This window comes from Ursus americanus, chromosome 30 (genome assembly GCF_024610735.1).
Source record: "Ursus americanus isolate L20-20 chromosome 30, mUrsAme1.1.p, whole genome shotgun sequence".
NCBI lineage: Eukaryota > Metazoa > Chordata > Mammalia > Carnivora > Ursidae > Ursus > Ursus americanus.
Genome location: NC_142156.1, coordinates 18,114,558 through 18,129,196, shown reverse-complemented (window position 1 = coordinate 18,129,196; position 14,639 = coordinate 18,114,558).

Sequence of the window (14,639 nt, the reverse complement as noted above, 5' to 3'; positions counted from 1 at the left end):
GATCCCTGGCCCGGACTCTCCGCGCGGGCCACGATTGGCCGCCGCCTCGGGTCGATTAGCATGCGGCCCGGCCCATTCCTGACACCCCGCCCACGAGGAGATGGGCGGTGTAGGAGCGAGTCATGTGACTCATATCCTCGGACGGCACCGCCCACCGTCTCTGGCGAAGCTCTGCGAACGCTCGCGCCTCTCCCTGGAAGCTCTCCAGGACCCTAGGGCCTCGCCGCACTCCTGCTGCCCGCGCCTCCCGTCTCCTCAGCTGCTCTGATGATGGCCCTTCGCCCGGAGCTCGGGCTCCTGGGTCGGGACGCCTGAGGTCACCTCTTGGCGCCTTCTGAGCGCCATTCCCCCTTAGAACTGTGTGGCGCAAGGTCTGGGGGGAAAAAGCAGGCTGAGATCTAGAGTTCCTTCAGTCTGTACTTACTGAGCAACTACCTGGTGCCAACACTGTTCTGATCGCTGAGGGGGGCGTGGTGATCAAGATCCCCAGGACAAAATCCCCTGCTTTCGTGGAGCTTACATTCGAGAGGGGAGACACACAAACACCAAGGAGTAAATTATAATGGTTTAGGTGATAAATGTATAGAGAAAATAAAACAGGGTAGAGGGGGTGAGTAGTGCAGGGGTTGCAATTTGTAAAGATTTATTTGTCTGAGAGAGAGAGGGAGTCCCAAGCAGACTCTGAGCTGAGCGTGGAGCCTGACAGGGGCCTCGATCTCACGACCCTGAGTTCACCACCCTATGGAAACGAAGAGTCAGATGCCTAACGGACTAGGCCACCCAGGGGCCCCGTGGGGGTTGTAATTTTAATTTTAGAGTGCTCTGGGCAGGGATTTTTTTGTCTGTTTTGTTCAAATTGTTCACTAAATGGTTCACCAGCGTCTGGTGTGTAATAGCCCGGTTGGCACCCAATATTTGAATGAACGAATGCTCAAACCCATTCAGCAAGTGTTTACTGAGCACCCATTAAGTGCGAGGCTAAGGGATTCGGGGAAAATGGTAACCTTCATGGACTCTTATATTTTAGTGGGGACAATAGGCAATAAATAAATAAGTTTACATTTTTCTGACTTGCTCACATCTGAGATGAGACCTGAACCAGCGATGCAAAGAGCCAGGAATCTGCCTTCCAGGGGAAGGAAACGGTAAGTGCAGAGACCCTGAAGTAGCAATATCTGGCTTCTGGAGCATTAGGACGGCAACTTAGCTGGGCAACAGTGGAGGGCAGAGGAGAGGTGGGGTTAGAGTACTAGGCTTAGGACTGTCCCTTAGGATGTGAGCTCCACGGGGGCAGGGATATTTACTGTCGGTTTCACAACTCTACCAGTATCTTGAATAGCGCTTGGCACATAGGCGGCTTTCAGTAAGCATCTGTTGAATGAATAAGTGTGGGAGAGACGGGAATGAGTGAAGCTCATAATTAGCCCAGTCACATCACAAGCATGAGGCATTCCAGGTCAGCCACGGAGAAATTTATTAACTCTTGTTACCACTAGAGAGCGCCCCTTCACTCCCCCACGTTATGGGATAAACCTGAAGGCCCCCTCCTCCCCAAAGTCCCTGGGATTCTTCAGAGGCCTTTCCAGGAGTTTTCATGAAATCTAGGAAAAGTTGGAATTTCCAATCTCCCTTCATTGGGCTTGTTTCTTGGATGGCCTTTGTACTTGTTACTCCTTCTACTTAACCAACTGTGTTCAAATACCACCTCCAAAGACCTTCCCTTTCTGTCTAAAGTGTCCCCCATTTCATGTTCTATCACCTCACCCTATTTTGTTTCTTTTGTAATTCTGATTACTACAGTATCTGAAATCACCTAATTTATTTATGTATTGACTTGTTTGTCCATGACCCCCCACCCCAGCCGATGAGAGCAAGTTCGTATCCTTTTACATCCTTTCTTCAACAACCCATGGACTCTCATGGGGTTGGGCACACCGGACACTCCCCAAAAAAGCATGTTCAATGAATAAGATAATGAGATGTGTTTGGGTCCAAGAATTGGGCGCACACAACATTTGGAAGCTGATGGGGACTGAGGGAGACCAGGTCTGAAAGGGGTAAAGTTTGGAAGCTGGAAGGAGAGATTTGCTGATTTAGAAGGAACAATGGGATCCGGGAGTGGCAGCTCAGCAGGGGGCTTTGGGGCTGGGAAGCAGCCAAGTTTCCTTTCTCCAACTCCTCCATCATGCCCCTCCCCCCCTTCTAATTCTCTGGGGTTTGAATCCTACCATATGCACAGAGCAGAAAAAATCAAAATATTATCCAGACTTGGAGGGGAGGCATCTGGGCAATTCCTGCTTCCGGCCCTAAGTCCTAGAGCCGGAAAGGGCCTATGGTTAGTAACCTTTTCCCACCCTTGTTAGAACCAGCTGGGACCTGAGATGCACCAACTCCATCCCAAGCTAACCTTAGTGGAGAGTCAGTTTTGGAACCCCAGCTGCCCATCCCTGCAGTGCTCCAAACACCATGTACGGCTCCCTCTAGTGGCCAGGGAGGTGTGCTCTCGGCCTTTGGGGGTTATATCCAAAAAAGCCAAATAGAATTTTTCAGTGAATTCTGTGCATGAGTGTATACAGATCCAACTGAAAGGGTTGGTTGCTGCAACCCGCCCCATCACTGTGCCTAATAGGCACAGCCCAGGGCTGACCAAAGATGGCCTGAGCTGCCTTTGGAGATTGGTTGCAAGCTCTCCATAACATAGGGTGAAAAAAAGTTGACACTTAAGTAGTACTTACCAGGGGTCCCTGGGGGGCTCAGTTGGTGAAGTGTCTGCCTTCGGCTAGGGTCATGATCCCAGGGTCCTGGGATAGAGCCCCACATTGGGTTCCCTGTTCAGTGGGGAGTCTGCTTCTCCCTCTGCCTTCCACCCTGCCTGCTTGTGCTCCTGCTCTCTCTCTCTGTCAAATAAATAAATAAATAAATAAATAAATAAATAAATAAATAAAACTTTTTTTTTTTTAAACTAGAGAGAGAGCACACAAGCACAAGCAGGGGAAATTTTATTATATTGAATATATTATATTCAACTCTGGAATTTCTTACAACAACCCATGGTATTAATACCACCTTTTTACAGATGGAAACGTGCAGAAAACCAGTAAGTAGTACTACAGGACATTAAACCCAGTTGGTGAGTCTCCAGAATCTGGGGCTTAACCACCACCAAAGTCACACCTGCCCCTGCATCTCCGGAGGTATTTTGTTAAAATGCAAGTTACTAAAACCCATCCAAGCAATTTAGTTTTAGCAAGTTCTTCAGGCAAAGTTTGAGAACCACTGAACTAGATGGGTCTTAGTTTTTAAGTACTTTTAGTCTTTACAATTGGTTTTACCGATGTTACTTGGTCACTCAGTTGCAGTGTGACCTCAGGCAAATTACTTAACCTCTCTGAGCCCCCAGTCGTCTTAGCAAAAATGGAGATATTACAAATAGCTATTCATGGACCCTGAATTTGGACACCTAGTCACTTTCCACAGGCAGATTTTTGAGGGATAAATGAGATGTCCAGCTGGAGAGGAGCCCTCCTGCCCCTTCTTGTCTAATAAGCCCTCAAAGAATTGTCCACTTTCATTTCAGTTTCTTTATTTATTTATTAAGTAGGCTCCATGTCCACTGTGGGGCCAGAACTCACAACCCTGAGATTGAGGGTCACATGCTCTACCAGCTGAGCCAGACAGGCACTTCGTATTTCGTTTTAAAAAGAGAATACTTTATTGGGGCCCCTCATGGTCACTTGCTTCTGTTCACTTCCTTCTCTCATCTATGCCTCCCCCTCTGACTGATCTAAGACTTAAAACCCCTAAATTAGGGGGGGCGCCTGGGTGGCACAGTGGTTAAAGCGTCTGCCTTCAGCTCAGGGCGTGATCCCGGCGTTATGGGATCGAGCCCCACATCAGGCTCCTCTGCTATGAGCCTGCTTCTTCCTTTCCCACTTCCCCTGCTTGTGTTCCCTCTCTCGCTGGCTGTCTCTATCTCTGTCAAATAAATAAATAAAATCTTTAAAAAAAAAAAAAACCCTAAATTAGGGGCACCTGGAAGGCTCAGTCAGGAGAGGATGTGTCTCTTAATCCAGGGGTCCTGAGTTGGAGCCGCACACTGGCTGTAGAGATTACAAAAAATAAATAAACTAAAAAAAAAAACCCACCCTAAATTAAAAATAAAAACAGCCCCCATTTCTTGAGCTCATGCCTCTACAGAGCAGTGCTTGAATACCTCTGATAATGGGAAGCTTACTCCTTCTAGAAGCCATGCATTTCTGTACTGGTTATTTTTAACAGTTCAAAAGTTTTCCTTGTATGGAGCTGGAGCCAGTATAGTCCTCCCTGTGGCTCCCACTATGTGCCACAGAATGGGTGAGATCCCTCTGCTGCCGAGCCCCGATCCGGCTCTGCAAGACATCTGGAAGGCAGCTTCCGTGAATGATCCCGAAGGCTTTCAGAATCGAAGAACTGGGTGAAGGAAGCTGAAAACAAAGTTAGGTAACTGTCAGCGAACAGGTTGCACAACTCAGAATTAGGATTTGTGGACTCCGGTGTTGATCTCCAAATAATTCTCTGAGCCTGGAGCTCAGAGGCTGTATTGGGGAGTCCCTGCTCTGCCTTCCTGGTCCCCAGTTCCTGGGCTTGTGGGGCTCACTCTTCTCCCTGGTCAGAAGTCATTGCTGGGTCCATGTGTTTGTGCCTATGCCTTTTATGGGTAGTGCTTTTTATGTCCGGGCTAAGAAATCATTGCCAACCCCAAGGTCATGAAGATATTTACCTATGTTTTAAAACTTGAAAACATAAGTAAATAAATCTTAAAAATAAAAAGTTATAAGACACAGATTTTTAAAAAGATGTAGAGGTTTTGTTGTATGTTTAGGCACATGGTCCATCTCAAGCTGATTTTTGAGGGAAGTAAGGTTTCCCTATTAAAATACACGGATGCAGGCACCTGGGTGACTCCGTGGGTTGAGTGCCCACTCTTGATTTCAGCTTAGGTCATGATCTCTGGGTCACGAGATAGAGCCCTCCATCGGGCTCTGGACTCGGGAGTGGAGTTTGCTTGTCCCTCTCCCTCCCCCAACTTGCATGCGTGCCTGTGCACACGCTCTCTCTGTCTCTCAAATAAATAAAGTCTTAAAAAAAAAATGCATGAACAGATTTGTTGAAAACCAAGTAACTACACGTGAAGTTCTGTTTCTGGCCCTCCACTTCTATCCCATCACTCTCTTTGTCTGTTCTTATGCCAGTATATCCTGTCTTGATTATTCTAGCTTTAAAATAAGTCTTGAGGGGCGTCTGGGTGGCTCAGTCGGGTAAGTGTCCCACTCTTTTTTTTTGTTTTTGTTTTTAAGATTTTATTTATTTGAGAGAGAGTGAGAGAAATCACAGAAGGAGAGGGAGAGGCAGACTTGCTGCTGAGCAGAGAGCAGGATGCGGGGCTCGATCCCAGGACCCCAAGATTATGACCTGAGCCGAAGGCAGCTGCTTAACCCGGTGAGCCACCCAGGCACCACAAGCACCCCACTCTTGATCTCAGCTCAGGTCTTGGTCTCAGGGTTGTAAGTTCCAGCCTCACATTGGACTCTACACTGGGAGTCCAAAAAAGAAAGACTTTTTCTTTTTTTTTTCCTTTTTCTTTTCTTTTCTTTTCTTTTCTTTTCTTTTCTTTTCTTTCCCCTTCCTTCCTTCCTTCCTCCCTCCCTTCTTCTTCTTCTTCTTCTTCTTCTTCTTCTTCTTCTTCTTCTTCTTCCTTCCTTCCTTCCTTCCTTCCTTCCTTCCTTCCTTCCTTTCTTTTAGGCTCCATGCCGAGTGTGGAGCCCAATACGGGACTGGAACTTAATGACTCTGAGATCAAGACCAGAGCTGAGATCAAGACTGGGTTGCTGGGGCACCTCGGTGGCTGAGTTGGTTAAGCCTCTGACTCGGTTTCTGCTCAGGTCATGATCTCAGGGTCCTGGGATCCAGCTCCAAGTTGGACTCCCTGCTCAGCAGGGAGTTTTACTTGTCTGCCTCTCTCTGCCCCTCTCCCTGCTCATGTGCGTGCTCTCTCTCTCTCAAATAAATAAATCTTACCAAAAACAAACAAACAAACAAAAAAAGAGTGGGATGCTTACCTGACTGAGCCTCCCAGATGTCCAAATAAAGTAAGCCTTGAAGTCAAGTAAATTAAGTCTTTCGACTTTGTTTTCCTTTTTCAAAACTGGTGTGGCGACATGAGGTGCTTTATATCTCAATATATTTTGGAGTAAAATGGGATAAATTTGTAAGTGCATACATGATTTGGGACTCACTGCATCTCTTAAATGGGCAGGGTGTCAGCAGGATTAAACATCTTCTTGTATGACCTAACATCCTCTGTTAGGAAAACAGGACCAACCAGGCCACGCTCTAGAGACTGAGCGAGCACCTGAAGATCAGGGGGACTGTTAGGAGTGAATTATGTTCCTGCAAAAATATATGTTGCCCCCCAAAAAAAAGAAGAAAGAAAGAAAAAAAGATATGTTGCAGTCCTAACTCTCAGTACCACAGAATGTGATCTTATTTGGAGATAGGGTCTTTACAGAGGTAATCAAGTTAAAATGAGGTCCTAATCCAATATGACTGGTATCCTTATAAAATGGGGAAATTAGGACACACACAGAAGGGGGTAAGATGATGTGGAGAGATGCAGGGAGAAGACGGCCATCTGTAAGTCAAGGAATGCCTGAGGTAACCAGAAGCTAGGAGAAAGGCCTGGAACAGAACCTTCCGTAGAGTCTTCAGAGAGAACATGCCCTTCTGACGCCCTCAGACCTGGGACGCAACACATTTCTGTTGTTCTCAGTCATCCAGGACACAGTACTTAGTCACAACACCCTAGGAACCTAACATAAGTACCCTGGAGTGAACTGAGGTGGGGTTTCTAGTCAGCCAAGGTCGTTGAGTTCCGATGGGTTTGTCAGGGGGCTGCAAGTGTGTTCAAGATGTCAAGAGAGGTTAGAGCTAGAGGACACCTGGATCTGAACCCCAGCTTCGTCAGTTTATGACTGTGCAATGCACTTTGGGCAAGCACCCCGACCTCTCTGAGTCCCGTCTGTCAAATGGGAATAGCAATGGGACTTGGCAGAGAGCGTTGTTCCACGAAAGACCCTTTGTCTAGCAGTTAGCATGACGCTCGGTAAACTGTGGTTACTATTTTTCCTCTTGTGGGATGTGCTGTTTTCGATGGGAGGGGATCGTCTCATCGCAAATCCAATGAATTGGCTAATCTGTGAGTATTGATGAAAGGCAGAATATCAGTGAGAATCCAGCTGGGAAAAACAGACGCCGGAGGAGGGGAATCTATGGCAGTGGGAGAGGAGACATGTGAAGTGCAGCTGCTGTTGGAGATACTACCTGAGGCCGAGAGAGAGCAGGAGAAATACCCTGGCTGCTCCTTCCTCCCACCCACTTGGCTCCTCTCGCTGCCTCCCGCTGGCCAATCTGGAACTCAGTTGATGTGGCAGCTTGCTGGTGTTGGCAAAGCGGAAGAAGGGCAAGGAATGGAGTTGAGGGCAGACAGGCCCCAGCGCAGCACCAGGCAGCGGGGCTTACGTTTCATTTCGGGGAGCCTGATTCCCCTTCTAGAAAGTGGGGATAATGGTAGTATTTATGCACAGACTAGTTGAGTGCATACAGTAAGATCACACGAGTTAACAGTTGAGCCCAGTGCCTGGTACATAGTAGGGAATACCATATAAATGTGAAGAACAGACCGGCTAGCCATTTTCTGCTCAGACGATGGCAGGAGGGAAGAGGACAGAGGCCTGGGAATAAATTCAAGGTACAGGAGCAATCCGGGTGCTGGTGGTATTTTTATCTCAGACACGTGCCCATCTGTCCCCTCTCCATTCTAAGCTGGTGACTCTGTCAGTCTTCTTTTAGAAACCCTGAGTCAGGGCTGACCACACCGAGTTCAGGGGAGTTGGGAGTTTGGTCTCCACGCTCCTTCAAAAGGATTTCAAATCCTCTTGACTTCTAGCTGATGTCTCTGCCTCCAACTGCTGCCAAACCCTCCTGCCCTCCCCCAGTCCAGGGCTGAGCCATCTCCAGGATCCCTCTTTGTATAATTAAAAAGAAAAATAGAACAGCCGATGTTGCCAAACATGTATTTAAAGTGACACCCAGGGTTCAGGGAGTGAAAAATAAAAATGTTTGAGGTTTAGATTAAAAGTCTCCATGCTCAGCTGTCTCCTGACCCTGGGATTTCTCCTCAGCCTGACCGCCTTTAATCCCCTGCCCTGGCTTGTAAAAGCCTTTTAGACTGAAGGCATTTATTTCCCAGAGAAGTGTTCCAGCCTAATCATGTAAAAATGCCCAGCATCCCAGGAACAGCCTGTCAAGTGCAATGTGGTTCTGTGAGGCCCCAGGGAGAGTGGGGAAGTTGGGGGCTGATGAGTCCTTGCTTTCCTTCACTGTGCCCTTCCCCCACCACATCTAATCCATCAGAAAACCCAGTGGACCATAGCCCTTCATCTTAAAACCTGAGCTCTCCTGTGCAGGGGCGTCCCTTTCATCCTTCCCAGGCCCCCACCATCACTGGCTTAAAAGTCTGCGGGAACCTGCCGCCTGGTGTCTCTGTTTCTATTCTTGATCCTCCCAAAGCCGTTCTGTAACAGCAACCAGAAAAAATCTTTCTAAAACAAATCTGATCCTGTCCCTTGTCTGGTTGATTAGTTTCCCACTGCAGCAAGTTACCACAAATCTCGTGGCTTAAAACCATACAAATTTATTCTCTCCCAGTTCTGGAGGTCGGAAGTCCAAAATGAATCGGAAGGGGCTGAGATTAGGTGCTGGCAGGGTGCTGGTTCCTTCTGGAAGCTCTGAGGGGAAGTGCATTTCCCTGCCTTTTCCAGCATCTAGTGGCTGCCTGGATTCCTTGGCTTGTGGTGCCTTCCTCCTTCTTCAAAGTACCATTTGTCCAATCTCTTCTGTTGCCACCACTCCTTTTCTCTCTGACCCTCCTGTCTGCCTCTGATCAGGACTCCTGTGTTTACATTGTGTCTATCTGGATCATTTAGGGTAATGTCCCCATCTCCAGACTCCAGACTTGATCACATCTGCAAAGCCCCTTCTGCCATATGCAGTGTCATAGTCATAAATTCCAGGGATCAGGATGTGGACATCTTTGGAGGTTCATTATTCAGGCTACCACAATGCTTAAAGCCCTCCAATGGCTTTGCATCTGAGTTAGAATAAAACCCAAACTCCTTACCCTTCATGGGAACTCCTTATCTGATCTAGCCCCTTCCTATTTCTCCCCACCCTCCCCTGGGCTCACTTGCTTCTTACTGTTCTTTCCACAGGCCAAGTCCATTCTTGCCACAAGGCCTCTGCACATGCTGTGCCCTCTGCCTAAATGCTCTTTCTCCAGATCTTCACAGGGCTGGCTGCTTTGTCCCTTCAGATGTCGGCTCCAATGTTACCTTCTCAGAGAGTTCTCTGCCTGATTAATCTGTCTCACCCATTCCTCCCTGCAGTCTCTCAGGTCCCTTGGGTTTACTTAATGTCACCTGGATTTACTTATTATTACCCGTTTTTTTTTTGAAATTTATTATTTATTTTTAAATTTATTTATCAACTTACTGTCTTTCTCTCCCATCAGAAAATGAGCAAATGAGAGAAAAACACTTCCTTTCTTTGTTCACTGCTGTATCCCCAGTGACTGGTGTTCAGTAGATCCTTGATAAATGCTTGTTGAATGGATGAATGGAGGAATGATGGTCTGGGCATCCAATTTGGTCTCTGAGCTTCAGTGTCCAGGATTCAGGCTCAGGATGGAGGTAGGTCAGACAGGCAGGGAAGGTGCAACGTTTAATGCATACTTCCTGTGTGCCAGGCCCTGTGCTAGTCCTTCCTTCATGCAATTCAACATTTATTGAACACCTGCTGTGTGCCGGACCTGGTGCAAATTATTTATTCACACATTATTTATTTAAGTCAAGGAGCATTTACTGAGTGTCTACTGAATGCTAGGCAATGTACATTTATCAAACATCTATTGTATACCAGCTGTCTGAAATCAGTGCTTGGGTACACAGAAGTTCAATAAATACTCGAATCAATGAATGTCCTCAAGGAGCCCCTAGTCTTCCTGCTAAAAAGGCCTGTAAATAAATAACTCTAACACACGAAGATAAGGCAATAATGTGGGTGTGTTCAGAATGCAGAGCGGCCCCTTATCACCTTGTACTGGCGGGTACCTTTCTCAGTCTTATCTCCTTAGCTGGGAACCAGCTCTTTGAAGGTCGGGGGTAGACTCGCCCGTCACTCACCTGCCTCTCCATCCACTGGGCACCTGGGAAGGACCTGGCCGGCAGCACACGCTCAGTCAGCGCCTGTTATCTGATTCCTGCGCTTCCCCCTACGGACAGTTGTTCCTTCATTCACGCGCCAGGCAAGAGGGCAACAGCTGGGTCTCAGCCCTCGCGCTGCTGGCCGGGAGCCGGGAGCTGGGAGCCTCCGACAGGCTGCCCACTCTCCATCTGGCCTGATGATTCCAGCTTTAAATGAAGGATTTGGTCCTCCTCCCTTGGTATAACCCTTTAACTGAACTTCTATGGAATCTATTCTTATAAAAATTCAGGCAATGGATAGAAATTGTTAAAGACTCCAGTTCACCACAGTCAGGAGGCTTTGCCTGATCCGACACTTCTTTTTTTTTTTTTTAAGATTTTATTTATTTATTTGACAGAGATAGAGACAGCCAGCGAGAGAGGGAACACAAGCAGGGGGAGTGGGAGAGGAAGAAGCAGGCTCCCAGCGGAGGAGCCTGATGTGGGGCTCGATCCCATAACGCCGGGATCACGCCCTGAGCCGAAGGCAGATGCTCAACCGCTGTGCCACCCAGGCGCCCCCTGATCCGACACTTCTTTTTGGTTTTAAGATACATACAACATAAAATTACAATTTTGATTATTTTATTTATTATTTTATTTTATTATTTGATTTATTTAGAGAGGGAGAGAGGGAAGGGGGCGAAGGGCAGAGACAGAGAGGGAGAATCTCAAGAAGGCTCCACACCCAGCGTGAGCCTGACACAGGGCTTGATTCCATGACCCTGAGATCATGACCCAAGCCGAAATCAAGAGTCAGATGCTTAACTGACTGAGCCACCCAGGTGCCCCTTTATTATTTTAGTTTTTAAGTAGACTGTACACCAAACGTGGGGATTGAACTGACTCTGAGATCAAGAGTTGCGCGCTCTAATGACTGAGCCAGTCAGGCGCCCCCCCACCTTCTTTACTATTTTAAAGTGTATAGTTCAAGGGCATTAAGTACATTCACGCTGTTATGCAGCCATCACTACCATCCTTCCTTTTTTATTTTTGTTTTAAGATTTTATTTATTTATTTGACAGAGAGAGTGAGAGAGTCAAGCAGAGGGAGCTGCAGGCAGAGGGAGAAGCAGACTCCCTGCTGAGCAGGGAGCCCGATATGGGACTTGAACCCAGGACCCTGGGATCATGACCTGAGCCAAAGGCAGATGCCTAACTGACTGAGCCACCGAGGCGCCCCATCCTTTTGTTTTTTTAAGTAATCTTTACCCCCCACGTGGGGCTCAATCTCATGACCCCAAGGTCATGACCCAAGCAGAAACCAAGAGTTGGATGCTCAACTGACTGAGCCATCCAGGCACCCCTATTTGGGTCTTATATTTAATAATCAGTTTGTTTAGAACATTTACAAACATAACTTTAATAATGTACTAATTATTTTGGTGAGAAATGGCAAATACAGCGTTTGTCATAGTAAAACCGAGTCTTTAAATTACTTTTTGGAGTTACGGTCACGCAAAGTAATAAAGAGAGTGCCACTGTGAGCAAGTTTAATAATAAAGAATATTATGCAGTCCTAAGCTTTAAAAATAGGAAATAAACATATATATAATTTAAAAATAATTATATATTATCATGTTCGACTTAAGAAACAAAACTTCACCTTTATAGCAGCTTTATTCACAATAGCCAAAAGGTAGAAACAACCCAAATATCAATCAGCAGATGAATGGAAAAACAAAATGTGCTATATACATACTATGGATGTATACTAAATAATAATTTAGCCTTAAAAAGGAAGGAAATTCTGACCCACGCTATACTATGAAAGAACACTGAAGACATTATGCGAAGTGAGAGAGGCCAGGCACAAAAGGACAATTATGGTATTATTCCACTTATATGAAATCCCTGGAGTAGCATATTCATGGAGGTGGAAAATAAAAAAGTGGATGCCAAGGGCCAGCTGGAGAGGGAATTTGGGGGAGTTGTTTACTCATTAGGTGCAGGGTTTCTGTCTGGGATTGGTATAGGCTGGATATGTTTTCCCAAAAACAACTCTTATGGTGAAGCCATAATGGTGTTTGGAGGCGGAACCTTTGGGAGGTGATTAGGTTTACATTAGAGGTCAGGAAGGGCGCCTAGGAGGCTCAGTCAGTTAAGCATCTGCCTTCCGCTCAGGTCATGATCCTGGGACTCCCTGCTCAGTGGGGAGTCTGCTTCTCCTTCTGCCCCTCCCCTTCTCGTTCTCTCTCTCTCTCTCTCTGAAATTAAAAAAAAACAAAAACAAAACCCATTAGAGGTCAGGAGAGTGGAACCCTCTTGATGGGATTAGTGCCCTTATAAAGCTCCCATCCCTCATGTGAGGTTACAGTGAGGAGATGACCATCTATGAGGAAGAGGACCCTCACGGGACACCAAATCTGCCGGCACCTTGACCTTAAACTTCCTAGCTTCCAGAAGTGTAATAAATAAATGCCTGGTGGTTAAGCCACCCTGTGTACGTATTTTGTTATAGTAGCCCAAGCTAATTAAGACTGGGATGAGGGGAAGTTTCTAGAGTTGGATGGTGGTGATGGTTGCCTAACAACGTGAATGTGATTGCACCTAACGCCACTGAACTGTACCCTTAAAAATGATTTAAATGGGGGCGCCTGGCTGGCTTGGTCAGTAGAGTGTGAGACTCTTGATCTCAGGGCTGTGGGTTCAAGCCCCATGCTGTGTGTAGGGATTACTTAAAAATAAAATCTTTACAGCACCTGGGTGGCTCAGTTGGTTAAGCATCCATCCCACTCTTGATTTTGGCTCAGGGTGGTGAGATTGAGCCCTGCATTGGGCTCTGTGCTGGGCATAGAGCCTGCTTAAGATTCTCTCTCTCCCTCTCCAGCTGCCCCCTGCCCCCGTGCATACGTGCTCTCTCTCCCTCTCTAAAATGAATACACAAAATCTTAGGGGCGCCTGGATGGCTCAGTCGTTAAGCATCTGCCTTCGGCTCAGGTCATGATCCCAGGGGCCTGGGATGGAGCCCCGCATCAGGCTCCCTGCTCAGTGGGAAGCCTGCTTCTCCCTCTCCCTCTGCCCCTGCTTGTGTTCCCTCTCTCGCTGTCTGTCAAGTAAATAAATAAAATCTTTTTAAAAAAATCTTAAAAAGACGATTTAAATGATATATCCATGCTATATGTATTTGCTGCAATTGTGAAGAGCTCTTTATTTATTTATTTATTTATTTTTAATTAATTTATTTTGTGAGCAAAGCGATAGAAGTTTATTAAGTGAAGATACAGAAAAAGCTCTCAAGAGTGAGAGGGGTCCTGACAAAGTTGTCTTATTTTTTATTTTTTTTTTAAGTTTTATTTTTATTTATTTGAGAGAGAGAGAGCCGGCACATGAGCAGAGGGAGAGGGAGAAGTAGGCTCCCCGCTGAGCAGGGAGTCCAATGTGGGGCTCCATCCCTGAGATCACGTCCCCAGCTGAAGGCAAACGGTTAACCAGGGGTCCCAGTACTACGCTAACTTTTGATTCGGACTGTTTTCTGAGGAAAACATATTCTGCAATTTTTCCATTCTCCTGTTGATGAACAGTTGGGTTGTTTCACGTTTTTTGAGATTGCATACAATGCAGGGAGAGCTGACATCCTCGTTCATGCCTCCCAGTGCACTCATGGCTGTTTCTCTAGAATGTTCCTAGAACTGGAACTGGGGGATCACAGGTTGCACACTCCTTCATCTTCACCATATATTGCCCACTTTATTTTCAAAGTGCCGACTTACTTTTCCAGTTTATTTCTCCCTCGGCCCCTGCCCTCAGCTCGCTGTACTGGGGTCATTCAGGCCTTCTTTCAGTTCCTTTAGCACATATGCTCCCCCATCACGAGACCTTTGCATCTGCTATTTTTTCTGCTGAGAACACTTCCCCTACCCTCAGCCTAGCTAAGACCTGTTCTTTCCGCAGTGCTCAGCTCTATGCTGAGAGCCGCTCCCTGACTTCCTCCTCAAGCCCAGACCAGATCAACCCCATCCTCTCCATGCCCACATTATACATCCCAGAGTCTCATATACCTCTATGTTGTGATACACTTATTAGCTGCAATGTTCCATCTATCTGTGCAACTACTGGCACAAAGTCTGTCAACTCTGCTGAGTTTCACTAGCCTGAAAGGAGTAGCCACCATGCTTGTTTAAGCTTATTGCCGCATCTCCAGCATCCAAAACTGTGCCTGGCACATAGTAGGCCATTGGCATTAATATGCTCGTAGCTCTTCCATGCTCTCACTTACATTTGAGTCCAGAATGTGAATTTTCCATCATGTCTCAGTATACCCACTGCAGGCCAAAATCATGACAATGTAAAACACAATCTC